The sequence below is a fragment of the Bos javanicus genome, chromosome 13, assembly GCF_032452875.1.
Source record: "Bos javanicus breed banteng chromosome 13, ARS-OSU_banteng_1.0, whole genome shotgun sequence".
In the NCBI taxonomy this organism is placed as follows: domain Eukaryota; kingdom Metazoa; phylum Chordata; class Mammalia; order Artiodactyla; family Bovidae; genus Bos; species Bos javanicus.
In genome coordinates this window covers 33,494,631-33,506,652 of record NC_083880.1, presented here as the reverse complement: position 1 = coordinate 33,506,652, position 12,022 = coordinate 33,494,631, and the positions used below count along the sequence as shown (strand labels likewise).

At 45.2% G+C, this 12,022-nt stretch overlaps 1 protein-coding gene across 13 annotated transcripts in view; it reads right to left on the bottom strand.

The window, feature by feature from the left end:
• Window positions 1–3,420, bottom strand: part of ARHGAP12 (Rho GTPase activating protein 12) — a 118,096-nt gene extending 114,676 nt beyond the window's left edge. For 9 of the 13 annotated variants that reach the window (XM_061436190.1, XM_061436197.1, XM_061436196.1 and 6 more), the window contains exon 1: window positions 3,288–3,375. The gene's annotated coding sequence lies outside the window, so the exon portion shown is untranslated. Of the gene's footprint in view, window positions 1–3,282 lie in introns of all 13 variants that reach the window. The other 4 variants (XM_061436191.1, XM_061436203.1, XM_061436194.1 and 1 more) reach the window with 2 other exon arrangements.
• Window positions 3,421–12,022: the final 8,602 nt, after the last annotated feature.

Here is a 12,022-nt window from a genome sequence, read left to right as displayed (position 1 = left end):
ATTTCTAACAAGTTCCCAAGGGTTGCTGATGCAGCCAATCTGAAAGCTCACTTAGAACAGCAGTGATTTAGACTGCAGACTCCAGAACCACCACTGTTCAACACAGCAGCCACTGCTAAGCGAATGTGCCTACTGAGCATGTAACTTGTGGCTAACCTAAACTGAGGCGTGCTCTAAGTGTAAAACACACATGGGAGTCTGAAGCTGTCATACAGACAAAATGATAATAAGATTTATCTCATGGCTTCTTTGTAACTTCCTTACTTATCGTGTGAGTACTAAACACTTGAGAATTACAAAGGTGACTGGCATCACATTTCCACGTGACAGCACTAGTGTGAGGTCCTGGCAGCACTGGTATTACATGGGGCTTAAGAAGTTCAGGTGATTCCCACAAACACTAAAATTTGAGAAGCACTAGATTATCAAGGCAAGAGGTGCTTAGAGAGGTCATGATCTGGTAGTTCAGTTCAATTAAAAAACTGGTCAACTGCACACTGAAACTGCAAAATATTAAGTCAATAAAACAGGAAAATGGCTGAATCACTGCAAAGCCATCCAAAAATGAGGATGTGGCACAATTAGAACAGTTAACAATTAAAGAAACCACAAAGATAGCGGCCCAATTGGTTCCTCAAAAGAGCATGATTTTGAAGCACAATGATGCTATGTGGTACCATCGTGCCTTTTCACTTTTGATTCATTCAACAAAACAATGCATGTTTGCAAGTACAACTAAAACTATTCCATATAAGATAAAAGTTTAATTTCACTCTTCTCTCTCACTACTACAAAACTGTAATGTCCACTTTAGGCAGATTTACCTTAAACTGCTTTTTCCTAGCACCAGTTTTCTCATATACGCAAAAATGAGTGTGTGAGTGTGAAAGTCGCTCAGTCACGTCTGACTCTTTGCAACCCTTTGGACTACACAGTCCGTGGAATTCTCCAGGCCAGAATACTGGAGTGGGTAGCCGTTCCCTTCTCCAGGGGATCTTCCCAATCCAGGGATCAAACCCAGGTCTCCCACATTGCAGGCAGATTCTTTACCAGCTGAGCCATCAGGGAAGCTACCACTTAGTAATTTTACACAGCATCGTATTCACTGTCTTAATTAACTTAAACTGTTTGTTACCCTTTTATTCTCAGAATTGTCAACTGCATCACTTGAAGCACTTTACATTCGTAAAACACATTTTCTGTCAACCTAGTAAAAAAAGCACTCTGCAGATACTTTCTTATTAATGAAAGAACTGCCAAATGGTTGACTACAAATAATACACTGTTTTTTCTGCAGTATTTACGTATTTTCACTTGTGCCTCACAACTAGTGTAGTACTAAAGATACGTAAAATATTGACTATATATGGACAACCACTCTACAGATGGCATCACATCACATCACAAGAATCAGTGCGTTAGCAATCTTCTCCAACTTCTGTCCTCCATAAAGTAGGAACAGAAACCTACCACCCCATACTGGGGCATGCACGTGCAATATGGTACATTAGACTTCATTTAACTCATTTTCCCCAGAGAGTCCCTTTCCAGAGCAGCAGAGCATCCTACAACCAGGGGTCACACCGACATGCCCAGCTCCTCAGGTTCTTCCAGTTGCCCCACTCAGGGTCAAATCTTTAGAGGCTGAGTCAAGCCAAACTCTGCTAAGAAACATTTCCAAGGCATTGTCTAAAACAGAGAGAAAGAGATAAATACTGGCCCCAGCAGCCAGACCATCTACTCCGACCAAAAGATAACACAAAAGACATCCTGTCCTGTCAGGCATCCTCCTGCGGATCAGGTAAGGAACACTGGATATAGATCCACCTCCAGGCCACCATTTCCCAGCGTCTGGGTATGAAAGAGGCGCGGCCAGGAGCTGGACGTTTTTGAGCCACCCTTCACTGTAACATTCAGAGTCTTCCAAGGTCTCACCTTCAGAAGTTGAGCGGCAGAATCTTAATCAGAACCCGAGTGGACTCTTCATTCAAAGTTCCTTCCTTCCTCCCCGTATTCACCTCCTGTTAGGAACACATACCTCAATGTTCCAAAAAATCCACCACCGGGGCTTCTCTGGAGGTCTGGTGGGTAAGAATCCGCCTTGCAATACAGGTGACACGGGTTCGATCCCTAGTCCCAGAAGATCCTACAGGCCGCGGAGCAACTAAGCCCTTGAGACACAACTACCTGCCCCAACTACCAAAGCCCGCACTCTAGAGCCCAGAGGACACAAGAGAAGCCACAGCAAAGAGAAGACCACCCACCACAACGAACGGTTGCCCCTGCTTCCCGCAACTAGAGAAAAAGCCTGCGCACAGCAAACGAAGACCCAGCACAGCTCAAAATAACGTAAACAAATCTTTTCTTTTAATTACCTCCCATGTTCTAATTAACCAAAAAGCAACACGAATGTTAACAACCTGTCCCGAGAACAAATACTTCACTTGGAGACACATCAGAACTTTCATACAGCCACGCTTTGAACATGCTCGCCTTCCCAAGTGCCTGGAAAACGGCGGCTGCCGTCAGGAGGAAAACATCACCACGCCTCGAGAATGACCCTGTGGCCTTTTCGTGTCAAAGGGTCTGCGGTAACTTCAGACGCCACACGTCAAGGACAGTCATCCTTAGAAGACAATCCACACACACACACACTCACACACACCTGAGAAGAGCACAGAGGGTGCTCTGAAATTAAGAACGGTGGAGGAGAATCCTCGCAGAAGGGCTAGAAAGAAGCAGATGCCCACTGAGCAGGGGCGGGGCACCTCTAGAAGCTTCAGAAGTCCCCATGCCCAGTCTGGGGGGATCAATAGCCTTCGAGGAGCCCCAGATCGGCTCCCGGGGCTGCTGGGCGGGCGGGGGTTGCACCCCCTGCAGCAGTTGAGGAGCGGGCTCGCCGCCGGCGGGAGGCCAGAAAGGAGGGCGGCACCACCAGCCTTTTACACACACACACACACACACACACAGCCCGCCACCCTCCTTCCTGGGGGCGGGGCGGCGGGCACTGCCCTCTCACAGGAAGTCAGGAAACCCGGGGGGCAGAGGAGCCACAACTTCCAGCCATTTAAAACCCCGTCGCCCACGTCGGCCGAGCGGCAGGCAGCGGCCCGGCGCCCCGCGCCCGCCCGGCGCCCGGACCCCGCCGGCCGCACCTCGCGCACCCCGGCGTCGCCGCGCGCCAGCACACGCCTCCCCCGGCCCCGCAGCCCCGGCCCCGGGCGCCTTTGTGCAGCGCCGCCCCGACATGCCCTCCGCCCGGGCTCCCCTCTCCTCACCAACCTCACCGAGGGCCCGGCGGCTTCGCGGGGGGGCGGCTCCCTCCTGGCCCTGCTTGGCGGCGGCGGGGCGCCCAGACGAACCTGAAGGGCGCTCACTCAGCGGCGGCCGCGGCCGGCGCGTCCCCGCAGGCGGCTCTCCGGGGGCGGGTGAGTTCCAGGGCACGTCGGAGCGCGCCGGCGCGGGGGCGGGGCGGGGCGGGGCGGGGCCACGTGACGGGGCGGGGCGCGGCGCACGTGACCGCCGGGCGGGCGCCAGGGGAGCGGGCGGCGTGGATCCGGGAGGAGGAGGGGAGAGGCGGGGGGAGGGGCCGAGGATCGCACCAGGCGCGCGAGCTGCTCGCCGAGGGAGGGGGGCGGTGGCGCCTTTAAACACCAAGTGGGAAAAGTTGAGGAGACGCCGGTGGGGAAAACGAGGGAAGGGCAGAAGGGAAACGGCCCGAGCCCTGGGGTGGCAGGAGTGGGGCCCAGGGGAGAAGGGGGCGTGGGCCCGCCTGTCCCCTTTCTCGTGCGGCTAGGAGCGCTGCCGGGCGAGGGTCAGCCTTTCCGGGCCCAGAAATCGGAGGAAGTCCCCTCGCGACCTCACCTGACGGAAGGGAACTCTGGAGACCCTGGTCCACAACCCGGTCCCGGACCTTCGCCGGGACCACCCGGCAGAGTGCGAAAACAGCGCGCACATTCCGCGGGCGGGCGGGCGGCTCCAGGGAGGCTTCTGCCATGTGCAAACCCCGTGAGGGCCACGATGTCATTGCCCAAAGTCACCCCAGCTTGCAGCGCTTGCAGGATGACAGCACGGAATCTGGAAGTCGGAGGCATAACAGGTTTCCCTGGGGAGCCTGTGGAGGGAGTTCTGCTGAACTGGGAATCGGGAGAGAGACCTGGCTCATGCCATTGTCACTTCGCCCTTCTCGACCTCAACTGTGAAAGGAGCATGTTGGCGAGTCCAAAGCCTCCTTCTAAGATTCAAGGACAGAAAAATCACTGCTATGTATTCGGACTGCAGAAAACATTGGTTACTAACCAACTGTGTCTATTATGGTGCAGAGATGAAATTTTAATAAAACAAGCAAAAGAAAAAAGGTCAGGGTATGATTCAAGAGCCAGTCTCTGGAACTGGCTCCTTTGTATTCTTCACATCATGCTTGAAGATGCTGTTGTGTCTGACTTCCCCGTCACAAGCTGAACTCCCAGTTATCCTGTAGTGACTGCAAAGAACCCAGTGGGATATTGGCAAGACTTTTAACAACTGTAGTTTACTGACTTCTTATAAAATTAAATCTAATGGGGGAGCTAAAGTTTTAAGATCTTCTTTTAGGAAGAAAAGGACTTCCTGGAGGTCCAGTGGTTAAGACTCTGAGCAATCCCTGATCCAGGAACTAAGATCTCACATGCCTGCAGCACAGCCAAGAAAGGAAAAAGAAAACATGCACAAGCCTGAGGCCATACTTTCTCTGACCATCCACTGGACAATACACCCACTTTGCTTGGCATCATTTGTCCTTTCTGTCTCCCTTACTTCCTAACAAGTAATATTTTGCATGCCCTTGTTCAGCAGACAAGAGTACTGCTGGTGTATGCTTCTGACACTGTTTTCCATAAAACCCCTGGGATCTCTTTATAGAATCAAAACAGGGACAGACAGCAAAAGGGAAACTGTGCCCTGATGGGCATGTGCTGATAACCTTATCTTCCGTGTTCCCCAAGCCTGAGTTGGACACCCGTGGTTTCAGCTTCAGATAGAACTAAACAGTTTGCACACACTTGCTGATCTGCACATAACTCCACTTCCTATTTCACAACCTAATCTCAGATGCTACAACAGTGCCCACAGTATGCTGATCACTACCAACAGCAGATGGAGTCAGATAAAAAGAGCTCTCGCCCAAGTGTGTTGTTTAAAAGGACCTGATGGAAAGCTATGAAATCATATGCAACATTGCCTCTAGTCGGTTTTAAATAACACTGGTAGCATACGTCTGGTGCCTGTGCCCAGGATCTCAACAGATCATTTTCAGGATATTGACATTTAACTTGTGTCTTAAGAAGTAGCATAGAGTTCCAAAATGTAAGCTCCACAGAGGCAGAGATTTGAGTCTGATTTGTTTAGGTAGGTAGCTCCAAAAGCCTAAAAGCACTTGGCATGCAGTAGATGTACAGTAAATTTCTGTTGAATGTATTTTTGAGTGAAAACGTACTCTAAATTGCTGAATAAATTTGTCCTTTCTTCCTTATTCTTTAATAGGTAACCCACTTTGTGCATTTCTGAATGAAATGAAAAAGGCATAAAATTATATCTGGCCCCACTGCTTTGGCTGAAATATATAGAAAGAAGAATTTGGCAGTGTCTATCAAAATTACAAATGTATGCATACTCTGAACCTCCAATTTCACCTCTAGGGATCTAGCCCACATATGTAGTTCCACACATGAGAAATGACAAGGTATTTCTTATCCTTGAAACAGCTTAAATATATCCATAAGCAAGACACTAAATTACAATATAACCATACATTTGACCACTATGTAGCTGTTAACAACAACAACAAAAAGTTCTTCGTGTTTTAATATTGAGATTTCTGGGGCTTCCTTGGTGGCTGCATGGTAAAGAATCTGCCTGCCGATGCAGGAGACACGGGTTCAATCCCTGTTCTGGGAAGATCCTACATGCTGTGAAGCAACTGAGCCCGTGCACCACAACTATTGAGCCTGTACTCCAGACCATGGGAACCACAACTTCTGAAGCCCCCATGACTTAGAGCCCATGCTCTGCAACAAGAGAAGCCACTGCAGTGGGAAGCCTGCACACCACAACCAGAGAGTAACCCCTGCTTGCTGCAACCAGAGAAAAGCCCACACAGGAATGAAGACCCAACACAGCCAAAAAAAAAAAAAAATGCTTTTTTTTTTAAAATTAAGATTTCCAAAAAAAAAAAAAAGATTTCCAAGATTTTTTTGTTCCATGAAAAAAGCAGAAAAATGGAACAGAATAATGTACTAGCATGTACATATATTAAAGTAGGACAAAGTAACTTGAGTTATGAGAAGTCTGTGGATAGAAGATATAGAAAGGACTTTTCACTGTATTCCTATTTAAACTTTGATATTCAAACCATGAAAAGGATTTACCTATTCAAACAAAAAAATATTTTAAATTTTCTAGTATCTTTATTTTGTTATTAAGACATTCAGGTTTCATCTATTTTATCAAAGTTCGCCTGGTTAGAATGAGAATATCAGGTATATTAGTACACATTATCAGGTTTAAAAATTCAGAGTTATTTTCATTAAGTTCAACTATCTTTAACAATCCAAGAATTACGATATTTAGTTTAGGGCTTAGTATAAATCATATCACATGTAGGTACATTTTCAAGAGTGCTTTATTTTTCTTTAAGTAGAGACTTAAGTTTTAATGAATTGGATCCTCTATTTTAGATACTAAAATAAAAATTTTATGGACCATTTGTTCATCTCCTAATTATGGTTGAGAAAAAACACTGAAGGCATGTGTTTCTGTATGTATCTGTTCACTGGTCCGCTTTGTAATGCCAACTGCCTCCTGTTTCCACAGGTTACACAGATGCTCTAGAAATTATATTACCTAATATGTTTCAGTATTTGAGTGTATTTATTTGTGGGCTTAAATTCCAGAAATATCAAAGGGAATTATAATTATAGGCATGGCATTCCAATTTACATAACACCATCTCTTTAAGGATTTTAAAAACTTTGTTAATATTGTCTTGTAAAATCTCACCATTTTCACCATATAAATTTACATGATCAGTTTTTTTACACCCATTAAAAACAAGTGCAGGCATGAATAATTACGACTTAGGGAAAATTGCCACCTGGAACTTCTTTTCAAAATTATATAGGCAGATGGGACTTCCTCAGCGGTCCAGCAGTTAAGACTCTGAGCTTCCAGTGTAGGAGGCTCCAGTTCAATCCCTGGTCCAGGAACTAAGATCCCACAGGTAGTGCAGTCCAGCCAAGTTTGGGGGAAAAAAAAATTATATGTAGGGCTTTCTAGAACAAGAAAATTAGTTGTTGTTCAGTTGCTAAGTCATGTCCAACTCTTTGAACTGACACTATGAACTGTAGCATGCCACACTTCCTTGTCCTTCATTATCTCCTGAGTTTGCTCAAACTCATGTCCACTGAGACATGATGCCATCCAACCATCTCATCTTCTGTCATCCCCTTCTACTTTTGCCTTCAATCTTTCCCAGAATCAGGATCTTCCAATGAGTCAGCTCTTCGCATCAGGGCTGAAGTATTGAAGCTTCAGCTTCAGCACCAGTCCTTCCAATGAATATTCAGGGTTGATTTCCTTTAGGATTGACTGGTTTGATCTCCTTGCAGTCCAAGGGACTCGCATGAGTCTTCTCCAGCACCACAGTTCGAAAGCACCAGTTCTTCAGTGCTCAGCCTTCTTTATGGTCCAACTTTCATACCTGTACACGACTACCTGAAAAACCATAGCTTTGACTATATGGACCTTTGTCAGCAAAGAGATGTCTCTGCTTTTTAATATGCTGTCTAGGTTTGTCATAGCTTTTCTTCCAAGGAGCAAGTGTCTTTTAATTTCATGGCTGTAGTCGCAGTCCACATTGATTTTGGAGCCCAAGAAAATGAAATCTGTTACTGTTTCCACTTTTTCTCCATCTATTTGCCATGAAGTGGTAAGACTGGACACCATGATCTTCGTTTTGTGAATGTTGACTTTTAAGCCAGCTTTTTCACTCTCCTCTTTCACCTTCAACAAGAGGCTCTGTAGTTCCTCTTCACTCTCTGCCATTAAAGTGGTATCATGTGCATATCTGAGGTTATTTCTCCCAGAAATCCTGATTCCAGCTTGTGAGTTATCCAGTGCAGCATTTTGTATGGTGTATCCGTCATATAAATTAAATAAACCTTGACGTACTCCTTTCCCAATTTTGAACTAGTCCGTTGTTCTATGTCCGGTTCTAATTGTTGCTTCTTGTCCTGCATACAAGTTTCTCAGGAGGCAGATAATGTGGTCTGGTATTTCTATCTCTTTAAGAACATTCCACAGATAGTTGTAATCCACACAGTCAAAGGGCTTTGGCATAGTCAATGAAACAGAAGTGGATGTTTTTTGGAATTCCCTTGCTTCTTCTACGATCCAGTGTATGTGGTAGTTTGATCTCTGGCCTTTTCTAAATCCAGCTTGTACATCTGGAAGTTCTCGGTTCATTTACTGCTGAAGCCTAGCTTGAAGGATTTTGAGCATAATCTTGCTATCATGTGAAATGAGTGCAATTGTATAGTAATATGAACATTCTATGGCATTGACTTTCTTTGGGATTGGAATGAAAACTGACCAATGCTGAAAATTAGTAAAATTTAGACTATTATCAGCCAATCAAATATGTTTGTATTGATAATATTTTCTGCCTATAGCCTCCAAATAAAATATGCATTCATTTCACTTTTGTATTTATCTCCAACATTTAAAAAAGGCAGTAAGGAAATGATCCTAAAAATCAATAATCCAAAATTCATTATTTAAGCCTTTCACACTGCATGAACAATGTTTACTACTACTACTAAGTCGCTTCAGTTGTGTCCGACTCTGCGACCCCATGGACTGCAGCCCACCAGGCTCCCCTGTCCCTGGGATTCTCCAGGCAAGAACACTGGAGTGGGTTGCCATTTCCTTCTCCAATGCATGAAAGTGAAAAGTGAAAGTGAACTCGCTCAGTCGTGTCCAACTCTTAGCCACCCCATGGACTGCAGCCCACCAGGCTCCTCCATCCATGGGATTTTCCGGGCAACAGTACTGGAGTGGGGTGCCATTGCCTTAATGTTTACCAAAACTAGACAGTAGTGCAGTGTTTCCACGTGAAACATAGTTAAGGTAGAAATACTATTTCTTGATTTAAAAATAAAGCTACTCCCCTAACTAGAAACAAGGCAAGGATATCTGCTTTCACCACTTTTGGTCAACATTGTGTCAGTGTTTCTTAGCAAGTAACTGGTGATAAGTAAATGTGCAAATAACACTTTATGTAAACGTATGTAATTTGGTATCGATGAAAGTGAAAGTTGCTCAGTCGTGTCCGACTCTTTGAAACCCCATGGACTATACAGTCCCAGAATTCTCCAGGCCAGAATACTGGAGTGGGTAGCTGTTCCCTTCTCCAGGGGATCTTCCCAACCCAAGGATCAAACCCAGGTCTCCCACATTGCAGGCAGATTCTTTACCAGCTGAGCCACCAGGGAAGCCCAAAAATACTGGAATGGGTAGCCTGTCCCTTCTCCAGGGGATCTTCCCTGCCCAGGAATCAAACCAGGGTCTCCTGCATTGCAGGTGGATTCTTTACCAGCTGAGCTACCAACCATCCAAACAAATCATGTTACTAAAATCCATATGATAGGTGCATCAGGCTGGGTCAGAGGATTAAATGAGATAAAAGCATCTAGTCCCTTTTCCTGCCACCTAACATTGGGAAGATCCCCAGGAGAAGGAAATGGCAACCCACTCCAGTATTCTTTCCTGGGAAATCCCATGGACAGAGGAGCCTGGCAGGCTACGGTCCATGGAATCACAAGAGTCGGATACGACTTTGGGACTAAACGACCAACATTGGGCAGGTAGTCAGTAATTGATAAAATTGAACTTCTGTAGAGTTTTTTTCAACTCTTAGTAAAAGAGTAATTTGTTATAAAATTGTTATAAAGTGTACAGATTTACACAGGTAGAAGAAGAAAGTATACCTCTTTCTTCGGTTGGGTTCCTCCAGTAAGACCTGAGGCAAGGATTAAAGTGCAGGAAGACTGAAGGTGATGGAAGGACCAGTGTTAGGGGTGAGGAAGTGAGATGGGGAAGAAGGCAGTCACTCCAGGGTGCTGAATCCAGCCTGCAGGCACTTGGCGGTTAATCCCACTATGCAGATTCTGAGAGCCAAGAAATAATAACCTCTCTTTTATTTTCAAATACAACTGAGTGGCTCTAAGCTCAAATACAAACTTTATTTCGTGGGATTTTTGAAACACATGTGCAGATGGGGCTGGCCAGCACAACTGCATTTTCCCAAATATGCTCCATGAGTCCTCCAGCTCCACGACAGCAGGAGCCTAGGCCACTTTTAGTTGAGCCTGTAAAATTTACATTGTCTGCAGCCTTTGTACTTTCAATTCACCCTAATAATCATCACTAACATTTGATTGAGGAATCAATCCTGGAGAATTGTCTCAGTTCCACACTTCAGAAGTCACATTTTGGGGGAGGAGTAAATTAGGAGGTTGGATTAACATATACACACTGCTATGCATAAAATAGATAATCAACAAGGACCTACTGTATAACATAGGGAACTCTACTCAAAACTCTTTAATAATCTATGAGGGAAGAATCTGATAAAGAATAAATATTAGGTATATGAATAACCAAGTCATTTTGCTATACAACAGAAAATAACACAACATTGTAAATCAACTATACTCCAATATAAAATAAAAATTTTAATAAATTTCAAAAAAGAAACATGTTTTTGTACAATCAAAATTATATTTAAAATATTAGAATATTAAAATGCATGTTGTCCTCTTTATTGCTACACTGAAGTATAACCATATCAATTCCCAGCATAAATCCAAATGTGATGATACTACAAAACTCTAAGTCAGATCAACTATAAATCAGATATCTTGGCAATATAGACTATCCAAATAGCTGAGAACCAAAAAAAGAAAAAAGAAAAAAGGGCAAGGCATGTTGTTGGCGCTGAGGCGGAACAGAGTTCATGCACAGAACTTTTACTGGATCCAAAATTCTGAATTCATCAGGCTGGTTATTCTCCATCCCAACCACCATCCCCAGATGCCTTCTCCAGCCTTCTCTGCCCTGCTTCATGCCCTGGAGGCTAACCCCTTGCGATTTCATCACAGCCAGTCTCCCTTGCCCTGCAGCTCTTGGTTGGAAGGCGCTGACAGAGGTTAGAGGGTGGACAGAGAGAAAGGCCAGGGTGTCCACTTCCCTCCATTCTGTGCCTCGAAAGTTCTGGTGGAAAGACAGCTGCTCACCACCCCAAATGCATTTCCCTGAGGAAGCCCTTCTGCATGGTTTGCGCTCTCTCCAGGCTCTGGGACCCTGGTATTTCCTCCTGTACCCAGAGGCCAGGCCTGAGGATGACTTCTGGCTGCAAACCTCACTCCTTTGTCTGTTCCTTTTCCCTACCCCCACTTCCGAGAATAGTTCCAGCACCTCCATTAAATTCACTTAGCTGGACCTTTTCCTGATGGGACCCTGGCTGATACATTTGGTTAACTGACTTCCTAACCAGGAACAGATTAGAAATATAACAGGCCTGGGAGTTCCCTGGTGGCCTGGTAGTTAGGATTCTGCGCTTTCACTCCAGGGCTCAAGCCCTAGTTGGGGAACTGGGATCCTCAAGCCATGTAAAGCAGGCCAAAACACAAAGAAATATAACAGGCCCTTGGCAATTTTTTTGTGCCACTGAAATTAGAAGGATTCCAAGGAATACTTCAGCAAAAATAATAATGACCAACATCTGAAGGCAAGTGAAATGAGAAAATACTATATAAAAAGCAGGGAAAAGACAAAAAGCAACTAGTGCTCAGAGCTGTTTTGAACACATTTAGTAAAGGCTTTTCAAGAACTCTGAAGGTCACTGACCTTTTTTTATGATGTTGGTTTGGAAGACTTTTAAGTGTTTCTAGTCCTTGAAGCTTGGCGGCAATCATCCTAAAAGTTG